The following is a 14,858-nucleotide window of genomic DNA, read 5'->3' as shown; positions in this document are numbered from 1 at the left end:
GAAGATGCATTTTGTTTAATTCAACTAACCGATAATATAAATCATAGCTCAAATGACTCAAAGAGATTTCGTGACATTTATGACCATTTATCTGCGTATGCGAACTTCTGACAGGAACCTGTGCACCCACCAGCGGGTGATGTAGCTGTTTGAATTATAAAACTCACAAGAAACAGCTTAAACACTGCCAACTCACGCAGATTTGAACAGGTTCAATCCAGACTGCTGCAGTGGAAACCTGGGCCTAAACATCTTAGATCTGTATGCAGAGTGTGCCTTTAAAAAAACATGTTTCTTTTGTTTATTCTTTGCATTGTCTTTTCCTCTCTGTGTGGAGTTTTGACATTGGAGATGACAGGTGTCTGTGGAGTGGAGGAGAAGGAGGAGGAGGAAGAAAAAGGAAGAGATGCCGGGTAAGAAAAAAAAAAAAAAACAATCTTTGACTGCCTGTGGGTGAAGGCAGACTCCTCTAGGCAAGGCGGCCTTCAGCGTTTAGCTGGGGGCGCAGTATCAAAATCACAGCCACTGCTGTACCCCTAAGGCGCTAATCTCAACCAGTTACCGTCAAGTGCAGCTTCTTCTTTATGTAATCCTTCATTCTCACCCCCCACACCCTCCGACCGCCTCTCCCTCTACTCCTTACGTCTCCGCCGTTCCTCCGTTTTTAACCAGACCCAATCCACATAGGTGAGAGGATAAATGACAGGTCGGGAAGCTGCAGAGGAAGCAGGGCATCTTGAATCCAGCATCGCGTCTCTCTCTCTCTCTTTCTCTCGCTGCTCGCGACAAATCCAAACTGTACAGCTGTAGATGAATCAGTTTTCTCCTGGAATTGTAAAACCGTAATTAGCAGGGTTTTCTGTGTTTACCCGCGACAAAACCCACCAGATGCCGAGGAGACCTCCGCCGTCACTCAAGTCGGCTCGATGGAGGAGGGTTGTTGTTGTTTGATCGCTGGATGACTGCTAATTTAATAAGTGTTAACTATGGCACAGCCAAGCGAAGGAAAAGAGGGGAGGAAAAAAAATGACGGAGAACTTAAAAGTAAAAAAAAAGTAAAATAAAGCATAGAGATCAAACGATGACATGTTCAACTGTGCGCATAATACGCAGCTTATTTAAGCACGCCATGCTGTTTGTCAATTATTTAAAAACCACAGGAAATTCAGTCCAGGTAATCTCATAAAGTGTAAATAACATTCCTTTTTTTATTTTTATTTTTTTGCTGTAGCTTAATTGAAATTACTTGATGCCGTTTAGGAATAACAGAGTTCCACAGAACCAATAAGGATCATGAAGGGATCTTTGCTAAAGGGCTGAACTAAACTTATTTTCAAGCAAATCTGAATAAATCACACATGAAGACTGAAGACTACACTCGTGTAAAACATCACACATATTCATAAGCAATTTTTTGAATCACACAGAAAACTGGTTGGGCAATAAAAATGGTGTAAGCCCTCGGCATGACACTACCACCTCTATGCTTCATCGTGGGGATGATATGCAGACCAGGAACATAAAACCGCAGATGCAGCACATGGATAATTGTGTGCCGCTTGTATTTCACTACCGACTGTTTTGTGGGAGTATTTTCTGCTTTTATAAAAACATTAGTTTCATCTTTTATGAGTTGTGCTTTGTGGGCTCAGCTAAACCAATTGAAATGTGACAGAGGCTTTAGGTAGAGGATTACCGCTGCTTAATTTTGATCTAAAAAGGCACAATGTTTTCATTTAACCAGTCTGCTAGCCAGATTTTGACATGCAATACTTCATGCACCCGAGCTCTGGATGTTTGCACCTCCTCCAGAGTCTATGCAGTCCGTTTCTTCACTAATGTTCTATTACAAAGGCAATTGGTTGGACTGGATCTTTTTTTTTTTTGTACCATCAGATGAGCGTGAATGTAAATGCATGCCACATTTTTCGGTTATTACTTTTATCATTCTTATTATTATAAAGAGAGGAATTAGCAATATGTTCTTAATAATAAAATAAAATTATTCTTTTGACGGGCTTCTGTGGCGCGTTTAATAAGCACATAATACATGTAGCATAAAGAAACTAATGATAATGCTCGACATAAAGTTGCATTAATCTGTTATAGTCTAAATAGAGGAGAACGTGAGGTGCTGGCGTTCATTAGACTAACAAGCACAACTCATTGCACAGTAAATGCCTTCCCAGCCTGCTCTGCTTCTGTCAATCGCACATCCCAGATGATTTGCACTCGACTCACCCTGCGGTTACAACAAGCGACAAAACTGAGCAGGAAAATGTTAAAAGCAAAAAAATTGTGAGAAGTTACACCACCTACTCAAATTGTGGTCTAAAAATTACAGCAGTAAAATCTTAATTAAAATAAAATGTCAGGTTTAGTACAAGCTTGGGCCTATAACTAAAGTTTCATTAGCTGGGTCGGACCGGGCTTGGACACGACGTCTACAGGCTCGGGCCGGGTCAGGCTGCAACTTTTGGGCGCAATCAAAACTCTACATTTACGTCAACGTTTCCATCACTTCTTCTTGGCAGCCAAACACCAACAAAAAGTAAATGTGCCGCTGCTGAAGACCGGAGCAAAGACGTCTGACAGCCGATTGCAAAGAGCGGGCTAAGCATGCAGACACAGAGACAGTGGCCTCAGGCATTTCTTACTTGGCCTTACTAGCTGGATGGCATGCCTTGACGTTATTTAGATACACTCTCACACGCGCGCGCACACAAAGCAGACGAACACACCCACGAGAAGTCTTGATGCAGACTGTAGGTGAAGGCCGGTATATGTCTGTCTTGTCTCGTGAGCGAGCGGGCCAGAGATGGAGGCAGGGCAGACAGATCGGAGGGACGGAGGGGAAGAGAGGAAATGGAGGGATTAGATGAAACCTTTCAGTGCGTGTCATCATCTCTGACATTCTGTAGGGCTTGACCTTAACAGAGCAGCATTGTGTCAGAAACAGGGTCTCATCACAGCAACCCCTTCTCCCCCCTCCCCACATACACACACACAAGCTTCAGAGATCCCGACACCAACACCCAACATATATTCCCCGGCATAAACACTTTGGAGCGGACGCACAAATACACTGCGAATAAAGCAGATAAGTGAGGTACTAAAACTCAACTGGGTGAGCAACCGATTCATCTAGTGCCTCGCAAAAGTATTTATATCTCTTGAAGTTTTTCCACCTTTTGTTGTTTTTTCCCCCCACAAATTTAAACATATTCTTTTGAAGTTTATGTGACAGATGACAACAAAATGGCAGATTGTTAATTGTGCAGTGGGAAGCAATAGATCATTTTGGTGTGAGGAAGTTTTTCTTTTTCATGATTAGGGCTTGACCCTCGCCGGGTCATTGCCTTCTCACGCAATTCACTTGATTCTCATCAGCGATCCATCTGGAGTTCGATTCCCCCCCGATTGAATTTTGTCCAGGCCAATCAGTGAACAGAAAGAGGAGTTGTGAACGATGACATTGATTTTCTGCACAGTTTTACAACCGTAGTCTGTCGGTGTTGTAGTTTTTGCAATGGCAGCGAAGGAAGTGAAGGGAGGAATTCAGTCTGCGTTGGGCACGCTTCCAAATGTTGAGCTGTTAAAGTCGGAATAACATGATGGGTTTTATCACTGGCAAAGGTGTTGTGACCCTCTTCTGTGTGGGATTGTTTGCAGCATACAGAAGCTCTGATAAGCATCATCAAGCTGGCGCGTTATTTATGTCACAGCCAAATATTGGCAACTGGTTGAAATCAGATCAAATTGTGTAAAACTTCAACAGAGTCCTCGTTTCCGGTAAGCAATCATTTCTCAGGGTCCAGATCCTCTGTATGAAACAAAGCGGAGAACAAGAGACTGGTTTTTACCAGGGTAGCTCCAGGCTGAGTAAACTGTACTAATCCCTGAACATACCAAATTATTTTGGACAATTTCCTGTTCCCAACTTTGAGAGGACAGTTTGAGGATGGCTACTTAATATTTTAAAATGACTGTGCTCTAGTAAACAAAGAAAGGATGAATATATGAATGAATATATGGAAGAACCTGTCTGACCTGCAAAGAGTCCTAACCCCAACTTAGTCAGAGCGCAGGTCTTGTCCAACATCAGTGGCTGACCTCACAAATGCACTTATGGAAGAATAGACAATGCTTACATTAAACACACGCCTGTTGAAAGCCTTTCTGAAAAGTTGACACTGTTATAGTCTCCAAAGATAGGCTGACCTCCACTTCTTTTTAGGCACAGTGTAGACAGTAAATGGAGGAGCCAAAGCCCAAATAATTACATAATAGTCTGTCAGAAACCCTGGAGAACTACTGATCAAGACCACTTCTAAAGAGGAACTCTGGTTGTTTTGGAAGCATTAATATAAAAGACCCTGGAAGTGTATTAAAACCCTTAAGAGGCAAAAGTGTGACACTTCCTACATCTTCCACATATGACAGAAATAGCTCATATGGCAAAAATTTACTTAGCGCCAGCCTATAAAACATAAAACCCCATCTTTCAGTCCTGCCCACCTATAAAGAGAGCGTCGTTACTACGCCTCGCACAGGTACCGTGCTTTATCTCCTACTCCTTCCCGTTGGACGGCGTCCATATTCTGAGGACAGATTTAGAGTTTGCCGTAGGGCTGCTATTATGAAAATAGGGTTGACCTTTGGAGGACCACGGATGGTTTAAAGCAGGCTTGTTCCTCAACAGCGCTGTGTGGACTGCCCACTCCTCTCAGTCCTATTAACATATGCCAGTCTCTCTAAATGTTCTCAGTCACTTTATTAAAAAATTTAAGTGCAACAGTATAATTTTTATGGCGCCTATAAAGGCAGTGGTGCAGCTCATATTCATTCTTTCATGAACAGTGAACTTTCAGAGAGAACCTCACTGGGTTACATAATTAAAACCACTCCACACACATCTATTTATCTATCCATCTATCTGGACGCCAGTGTTTGTCGGTATGTGTATTTTTGTGTTAGTCTGCAGAATCAGGAGCACCAGTTGCAACATGTTTGTGACCCCATCATGCTATCTGTTCTAATGATGCACAGGCCTCCATCAAAGTAGGGACCCCCTGCTGCTCGTCGGGGGCTCCTGGGCACAGGCGCAGTTGCTCAGACTTGATTTTTATTTTTTTTTATTTTTCTTTTCCCCACCATCTAACTGCTTGAGGCAGCACACGGTAATGAGAAGCAAAATTTGAAGAAAAATCAAAACAAAACAACATACCCCGACCTCCTCTCCATCTTAGACTGACATCCAAGTCTGTGTTCAATCAGCTAGTTCTTTTCTTTTCTTTTCTTTTCTTTTCTTTTTTTCCCTCCCCGTCTGCATCAAAAACAAAGATTGTTTTAATAGAGCAGTTCAGACACACTGGGCAGCTTTGTTCGGTGCAGCAGTATTTGTCTTCCTCACATTCACACACACAGGGAGGGAAGGATTAGCGTACGGCGCACGCGGGCGCGTATGGATTGATATGTTTCAGTTTACTGGGCCGACGCGAGGCGCAGGGCAAACCCATCGATTTTTTACCAATATGGGTTTGTGTTGATCCTCGGGCCACATTCATTTTCATCGCTCAGAGACAGGGATGGAAAGCAGAGGTGTGTCATGCTTGTTTTGTCAGTTTCTATGGCAACTGGGATCACTGGAATCAGGAGAGGTCATGCTGCTGGTGAGACGGGGAATGTGCCTCCGCAGAAATCGGCGTCACGCGAAACTTGCTTTCCTTTGCTCTGTCTGGGTCTCAGTTTGTCCATCACCTCTTCTGTGTTAGACAGGCCCTGCTGCCGCTTTCCAATGCATTATCACCAACTTTACCCGCCTTTTCAATCCAGTTCAAGTTTATTTGCATAGCACGTTACAGCCACAAGGCAGTTCAAAGTGCTTTACATCCTAAAAACACCAGTCACCAATTGTGAAACAAATAGTAAACATATTTTGTCAGCAGCATTCTGGATCAGATGTGTTTGATTTTTTTTTTTTTTTTTAGGCAGACCTATTAAGAAATCAACGGGACTAAAGATGAGCATGAATGAGTTTCTCTAGATCTTGTTGATGCATTAGTCTTTAATCCTGAAAATATTCTTCAGGTGATATAAGGCTGACTTTGTAATTACCTCTGTGTGTCCCTGCAGGCTCAGGTCTGGGCGTTTCGTTCAAAATTTAAACACCTGACTGGATTTTCATGCGTAGGATTGTTCAGCAGCTTTATGACCAGCCTGCATCCTTCATTCTTTCATTCCTCCTGATAAATTAAGAGTTTGTTACGCTGATTGCAGATCTTTTGCCACTGTGCGTTAGGAAGTGAGTGTGTTTCCTGGCTCCTCATCCAGGTTGGCTCGGGGCTGTTAGGCAGCTGATTCTGGGAGAGGCGTGAGGTAGAGGAAAGGATAGCTGCCAACTGACTCTCCATAGGTGATAATTGGCTGCTGATGCAACATCAAAACCCTCATAATTCATGTCTGTCCATGTAGCTGTGTGTGTGCGTGTGTGTGTGTGAGCGTCAAAAAACATCTAAAGTTTTGTGATATAATCCACTGAGGCTACAGGAATATGTGGAGAAATGACTGGTTATTAAAAACAAGCCCCATGTTAGACAAAAGTGTATCGGCTAGTTATGGTTCAGTTATTTGCTTCCTAAAGTCGCCATTTCTTGATGAATAGTTGGTGGTGAAATACTTGTTTGTTTCACGTACCAAAAGTGCACCAAACCTTGGTACTACGGTAAAATCAGTCTTGATTTATTAAGGTGAATCATGCAGTTAGGACTCCATATTGAGATATTCGCCTGTTTGAAAAGCATGTAGGCAATTAGCTTTTCTGTCTAAATTACAGACAGGAGAAAAGAAAAAAAAAACAAAAACATAAGCACTTTACAATTTTATCTACCTCTCCACTCCAGTGACAGATTTTAGTACGATCTTGCTTTTGGATCAGAGTGGAGAAGTAAAACCTACCTAGAATCACTTCAACATTAACACAAAGGAACTTGACTAATTATCTGACTTTTAATACCTGGAGACATCTAGAAGAGAGAGTAGCAAAAGCAGACTTAATCCAATTTAGATTAAATCTAAAGTCAAAATATAAAACATTTATTTTAAATATAATATGTACAAGCAGTGGGAGAAACTGGATTTTGTGACAAGTTACGGCTGTTACCAGTTTAAAACCCTGAAATGACTTTTACGAGAGATTACGTTCACAGACACTAAAAGCAGAAGTTCAAATCTCATTTAATTCACATGTAAATGAAGATGAACTGGTTTTACTCAGAAATTGTGTGTGAAAACTGTTAAAACACTGCGGTCCTCAACATGAGTGCAACAATCATTGCTGTTATATAATTTAAAGTTGAAGAATATTAACTATGGAGAAGTTCAAACAACTTCAAACTTCTTTTTTCTAAGAACGGTGGTTGTTAAAGATTTACAACTTTCACCACTAAACCTTAGTCCAGCATTAACCAAACAGAGAGGACGACAAAATGCCAAAGTTACTTCAGAACAGGTGAGACCAGCTTTTTTTCCCCCATAACGTTCCTCATGTGACCCTGCCTTCAGCGGCCATTGGCTTATAGGTGGCGTCCAATCTGGACAGGTCATGAACCCATCGCAGGGCAAAGTGGAGACCAACATTAAACACAGACACTGAAACTTAAAGAGACCAATAAACCTAACACATAAAGGAAGAGGAATCCAGAGTACCTGTAGATGATGCAAACATGAAACCGTTATTTAAAAAAATGTTTTAGACTGATAGCACACTTCTGTTTGTTTCTCTAAGAGCAGTCTTGATATCAGGCCAATACTAAAGATAATATTGTTATGCAGTACACCATTTTTCCTCTTTTGGACAAAGTTTGTTAAAATTTGGCTAACCAGTCCAGACCCAAGATTACTTCAGGGTTGGTGATCTAAACGCTCAGTGAGAATTTTAGATATTCTCAACATCCATAAGAATTTCCTCATAAGTTTTTTTTTTTTTTTTTTCCCGGAGGGAAACAATCAAATGGCAAACAATTTCATTGATTTAGAAGAATTTTATTGTCATTGTCAGAAAGAAAACAAAATAGAAAATAATTAGTTGAATTAGATCTTGGTTTAATGTGGATTTTCATCTACATAGAGGTATAACTATATAAATTCATACACTGCTGACGATAAAAAAAAAAAAAGAAAGACAATAGCAAGTTCATCACCTGTGTCTTTTCTGGACCAAATAACCAACGGCTCTGTCCGGGTGTCTTTCCATCGTTTTTTTTTTTTTTTTAATTTATTTCCTTTTATTTCCCAGTGATCCGGTGACTGCTAACAGTAGGACGCCAGGCTTCCTCTCCAGGCTTTGTTCTCGGTGACTCTCCCATGGTAGCTTTCATTTGACTCCCAGTGTGAGTCCCGTGTTAATTAGGTAAATGAATACGTGTGTACAAACGGGGCCACCCTGCTCTAATAGCGACAGCGGCACAGTCACAACAAAAAGGGCCCCACCAGCTCAGGGTAAGTTTGCGATTAAAGGGAAGGGCTGTATGGTGAGGTGTAACAAACCGGCGTACAGCATGCTTTGAAGCTTATTTATGGTGCTTTATCTAATCCCTGCCACCCGTTGCTATAAAGGAGTTATGGATGTATTATTCATGATAATGTATGGTGGTGGCTCTTTTATGCAGACTCACAACAATTTATTTCTTTTTAGACTGATGTGAAGCGGATAATGGCAAAAAAATTTGTATGTTTTTGACATCAGGTTTTAGTGAGGCATCTCTGTCTTTGATTTTTGGGTTTCTAAACCCTCCGGCTCCGAGTTTCCTTGGCAAAACATCTGACTAAAATAGCAGTTTTATTCCCCTCACCGGAGATCCTCCTTGGCTCAGATAGTAAAGTTTGAACTCAGTCCAAGTTGGGTTCCCGTAAGAAACAAATCTAAAGACAAATATGTTGAAAATGATTAACGCTCCACCTGCAAAGGCTTTTGCTGTTTTGTTTAAATTTATATGTGCAGGTGTTAAAATTATGATTGTATATTTTTTTTATTGTTAAAGAATCTATTCCGCTTTATGATCAAATGACACATTCTTTAAAAAAAAGTAGGAGTGTGACTGCAAAGATTATTCATTTAATTTAGCTAGAATCTACCGCATTCAATAACATGGAGAGGTAACGACTGGTGTTTACGGTGGTGCTAAGTTTAAAAAACTGAGCGTAGCCACAAATAGCAAATTTCAATAAAAGGTATCAAACTGATTGTTGTGGGTTCAGGCACTGTATTGTAGATAAGGCTAGATTTACATTATACTGCTGCAATACATCCCCCCTGTATTCGTGGGGGTTGAACCGGAATTACAGCCATTCATAAATAGCTAAAGAGCATCGATAGCATCTGCCTATTTTAATAGATCAAACACCAAATATAGCCCAATATCCATTAATATATACAGTGGAAACCATCTTAGTTCTGCTGCAGAAGCTAATACAGTCTTCCTTACTTCAGTTCTTGGGTGTACAGCCAATCGGTACCAAGGAAAATAAATGCCAAGTGCCAGCCAATAACATGTCGAGCAGGATGGCGCCTACGCCAGTCTGTCAGAAAAATCGACAAAAAGCTACTACATGAATCAAAAATAAATATTAATAATGCCTTTCTATAGTTTGATGTGTTTAATGATAAGCATAGGAAGCCAAATGGGCCATCTAAACAAAGTAACAGAAAACACATAATCTAGTAATTCTGTTAATCCATTAAAGGGCTAGCATAATGAACAAATTCAGATCAGAGAACTGCAAGATCCATTTAGACATTTGCTCAAACCTGTATGGGAAAGCCTGATAATCTGGCCAACTCCAAAAAGATGGGGATGAAACAAAAACAAGGAAAATGGTTTACAATAGAATCCATCCCAGTAATTTCTTGTCCTTCAATCTCATCCATCCATCCACCTACTTACTTTCCTCACCACACTCAAATCATCAATCTTGTTTGTCACAGTTCCAGTTTAGTTTTTAACTATTTATCTAGCACCAAATATGAGCAGATTCAGGTGAGTAGCCATTTTCCTAAAGATATTTCCTGATTAATAAAACAAGCACACCTCTGCCTTTGTCGACAGTCTGTTCTCTTGTCTTTCCTGTTTTGAAGAACAGGAAATAGCTATAAAGTATTTTTTTTTCTGTAGACAATCAAGTTGAATCCAATTTCTAACGCATAAACAACTAGGAACCTTACATCTTTGTCATGTTTTAATTTAGGCAACAGAATTTAATTTTTCAGACATCACCAAAAATTATATACCTAGTAATTTGAACGCGAATTGAATTAAAAAAAAAAAAGTGTCCTACAGAGAATAACAATATGGTATGAAATCTCTTTTCAACTCAGCCTAATGACAGGATAGAGTAGAAGTGCTACAGGATGGATAACTCAAAGTCGAACAATCACGTTTGCAAAATAAAAGCCTGTCATTAATTCAAAAGCAGTTAATAATGGATGAGGGAAGAAACCTCTGAAAGCTATTTACAGTTTGAGGAGGCAGACATATGAATAGATGACCCTTCCCTCTCTCGCAGTGACAGTCGAGGTTTACTTTACAAAACTGTTGGCAGCAGAAGATCTTCCTGTAGCAGACAGACAGAGCTGCTGTCACTCAGCAAGGAGCTGTCACCCTGCGAGTGTGTATGTGTGCGTGTCAATATGACAGGTCTGAATTAATGAGAGGTATGTGTCAAGGGGAGAGAGAGACATTGAGGAGTAAAGAGGGCAAAGATGGCGGCTGAGTGGTAGCTACTGCAGCGTGTGTGTGTGTGTGTAGGGACGGCACTTAAAATGATAATTTCATTGTTTCCCGCATGCTGATTTCAGGTGAAGTCCTAATCAGATGAATCTTTAAAGTTACCATCCCTGACAGTTTCATGTTAAAGCCAAACCTGAATGTCTATACTGCTGAGGGAAGCATGGCAGGAGCTGGTATGTAGTCTATATCTCAGATTTGCTGTTGAAGTAGTCACCGTCTCGCACTTTCTGTCGGGAACAAAACTTGAGTCATACGTAGTGTCACATATACTTCAGCTTGGACTACAGAGGAAACTACCTTGAATAATGTACCGAGGACCAAAGAGAGTCGAGTTGACAGCGACGCAAGAAGCAATGGGAGACTGATGCTAAATTCAACTTCAGCATCTTAACATGATCACAATGTCAAAGATTTCTTCTTGATGGAAGGCATGGCTACAGAAAGTAGGTATGTCCATATTCTAATATAAAACAGAACTCTACCATGTCCAAGTAACAGGGCAGACAGCCTACTTGACTCTACTTCCGAGGAAGTCGCCATCTGGTAGTGCTGCGCAACATAAGGCTCTACAACTTGATCAAATCGTACAATTGACTTCAGATGATTTCTCTGGGTTTTAACCGATTGTAGCTCGAAGTCGCAGGAAGCATGACAAAGGACCGCTGGGATGCCGTACACAACTTAGATTTGATGATGATGAAGTCACTAGCTGCATTTCCAGTACAAACGTACAAAGACTTCGTACGTTTGCTGATGTCGTAAAAAACTATTTCCCAATTGTGATGTTTCCGTTAAATAAGGAATGTGAGTGAAATCACATATGAATAAGCTCGTTCACGCAATAAGTTATTAAAAATTATGGAGCTGACATGTAAACATGCGAGTCTGCCATCTTTTTCAGGGACTGAAAAGACAAGCCTCTTATACCTGTTAGTGACTAGATATGCGGCATGTTGGGGAAATTTTAGTCGCTGATTTTATTGAAGAGCTATGGATTTAACACTTTAGAATTACTAGTATAACTTTTGATGAACTTTGCCATGTAGTAAGACCTCTGGTTGAGCCAGTCCCTAAAAATAAGCACTTTAATGTTGTACACAAACTGACGTGACTTGTGCAATGTGGAAAAAAAAAAAAAGAAGTTTCCATTGCAGTTTTGCAAAAATTTGTTCACTTCCATTAAGTGGATTCATCAGTGGATCAAAGGAAACGTAGGCACACAGAAAACGTTGCCAATTACATCTGAAACCAGACATTTACATACACTGAATTAGAAGACGTACATGTTTTTTTTTCTCATCGTCTGAAGTTAAATCTGATCAAACTTCTCCTGTTTTTACTCAGTTACAATTACTCTAATTATTTCTATTGGTACATGCTAGTGAAAAAAAAAAGCAGAGGATCAATCAGTTTAATGCAGAATCATCCTAAAATCATGATAAATGTGGAGCTTTAAATATGTCACCAAAAGGCTCTTTACTCTGTTGAACTGTCTCCATCACTAGTATTGTATCGTCAGCGAATCTTTTTGTTAGCATCTCACTGCAGACAAGCATTAAGTTAAAAAATACCCACCATCACCATTGTGGTGCTGTATGTTAATGCCTGGTGCTTTCTTTTCTAAACAGCATGTCAAATATCATACCTTGCTCCTGGATGGATGAGATGCTCCACAGAAAGAAAAAAAAAAAAGATGCATGCTGGCGATTCAGATGAGTAAACCTCAGTTTGTGTGTGTGCGTATGTGTGTGTGTGCACGTGCGTTTCTGTGTGCCAGTTTCCCCTCCTGACTGAAGGAGAAAAACAGCCAGGGAGAGTCTATCAGCGTGGCACCCTGCTCCAGAACATTCTTGATGAAGCAAAGGTTGTCTTCATTAGGTGCATTAATATTCATGACGAATGGTAATTTTGACACAGAAAAGGTCTCAGTAACCTTTTCTCGTGCATTTTTTCCCTTCTCAAGGAAATTACAGTCCGGCAATGACTTAATTAATGCTTGGTTTCCTCGCCAAGTCGTTTGAGGGCCTGTCACTTTGAGGTTGGGGTATCTGTCTCACTCCGACAGCGATTGAGAGAGAGAGAGAGAGATGGAGAGAGAAAGGCAGAAGTAGATGGAAAGGAGTGCAGGATTTCAAAGAGATATAAAAGGGACATCAGTTGATTTTCCCACATCTTTTTTATTTCCAACAGCAAACCTTAGTCACCAGTTTTCTTCATTTGCCCCATCTTTATCCTCTCTCTTTCTCTCTGTATCCTACTTGTTCTACTCGGTGCGTTTTACTGTGTTGGTATATAGAGGATGTCACCCTCAAGGCTCCGCAGCCCTCACATTTCAGCCAGGAGATCATGAGATGTGACAAGGATGTGACTTTTCACTTTCCTCTCTTTATCATCCCGGGGACCGTCGTTGTACAGCAAGGCTTTAATGGCACACTCTGGTGCCATTGATGCCTCCGCAGAGCGGGAGTCGTCACGGGAACAAAAACCAATCTGAGTCAAAAATTTAGGCCACTGAAGAGTGCCTCTACAGGTGCAAAAAATATACCGGGGTGTTCTTTACGTTTTGCTACTCTACGGCCACAAATTGCAATGTGTTTAATTGGGATTTTATGTGGTGGCCAAACACAAAGTTAGGTGGAAGGAAAGGTACACATGATTTCTAAACTTAAAAGAAAAGAAAACCAGAAAAATGTGCAAGTGTACTATGCATTTGGATCTAGCTCCCATCATCTAAAAATATATTTTTTTAAAATGCCACAACTACAAACCTACCAAGTCATGGCCCTCCTCGTAATCTGACAAGCTGGGCAAGGAGGGCATTAATCAGAGAAGAAGTCAAGAAGCTCATGGTAACTTTGGAGGAACTGTAGAGATGACCCAGCTCAGGTGAAAGAACCTGTGAACATAAATGCTTATAGTCAAAGGTTTGTTTTAGTAAACACTGGAAAGAAGAAAACCATTGTTGAAGAAAATATTGAGGTAGTTAAATGTAAAGTTTACCATGAACCATAGACAGGACACAACAAACGTATCAGAAGATGTTAAGGTTGGATCACTATCTGAAAAGCTCATGTTTTTAAAGACTAAAAATGGACATAAACCTGAACACACCAGCATATTACATATTTGCCCTCTGACAAGGTGACACTTGCACTCTGGGCGGGGCCCTTTAAAATTAATGTCTCACTAATAAACAATTACTGGTCAAAAGTAGAAGACTGAAAAACTGGATAGTATACATACTAACCAGTTTTCACCTTTTACTGCTTACTTATCATTTCTATTCATGGTGGTGCCTCCAATAATGAAAAATCTGAGGTACTTTATTTTAAACTCACTAAAAATAATGTATTTCAGCTTTTAGACCTTAATATTTATATTAATAAAATTAAGAAACAACTCAGAGTTTAACATAAAAAGCAGCAATGGACTCTGCACCTCAGCTTCCGCGTTCGGGGAAAAGCGGCTCGGTTGTTTCCGATCTATTGAAAATGGCATTTTACACTAGGTGCTTACAGGGCTTGGCTGAGGTTTGTACATCGATCCGAAGCCCCAACAAGACAGCTGGAGAAAGGGTTTAAGATGTTCGCCTCGTTATACATTCACTGACACGAAGGTGAGTTTTACTTTCTTAAACTTTGTGGCTAACATTAACCTTAGCTTATGCTAGTAGGCAATATTGTCAGACATTGTTCTTGTAAAAATGTGCTATTTAAGTATCTAAACATTCTAATGGACAATGTATATATCTTATTTTCAAGTATATTATGTGTGTTTATTGTCGTTAGTGTCGCAGACTAACGGGGTTCGGTTACGGTTCGGACTTTTTACTTCCGAAGCATGATGAAGCTCAACAAGCCTCATAGCTTGACAGTAGCGCAGCTCTGGTGTCAGAGATCTGGTTCAGCTGTTCAGGTTCAAAGTTGCTGCTTTTAGAAAAATAAGACCGTGTTGCTTCATTTCTCCGTGTTATTTCGTTTTATTACCTTTGCATGTTTCTTGTGAAGAGCTCGAATAGGACGGTATTTACAGCAGTGTGTTCAGGCGGATCAGTTGCTCGGCTGTCTGGCT

The sequence above is a fragment of the Poecilia latipinna genome, unplaced genomic scaffold (assembly GCF_001443285.1).
Source record: "Poecilia latipinna isolate Pla-1442-1.1 unplaced genomic scaffold, P_latipinna-1.0 Scaffold2988, whole genome shotgun sequence".
NCBI classification, from domain to species: domain Eukaryota; kingdom Metazoa; phylum Chordata; class Actinopteri; order Cyprinodontiformes; family Poeciliidae; genus Poecilia; species Poecilia latipinna.
Note: the sequence above shows the minus strand (reverse complement) of the source record.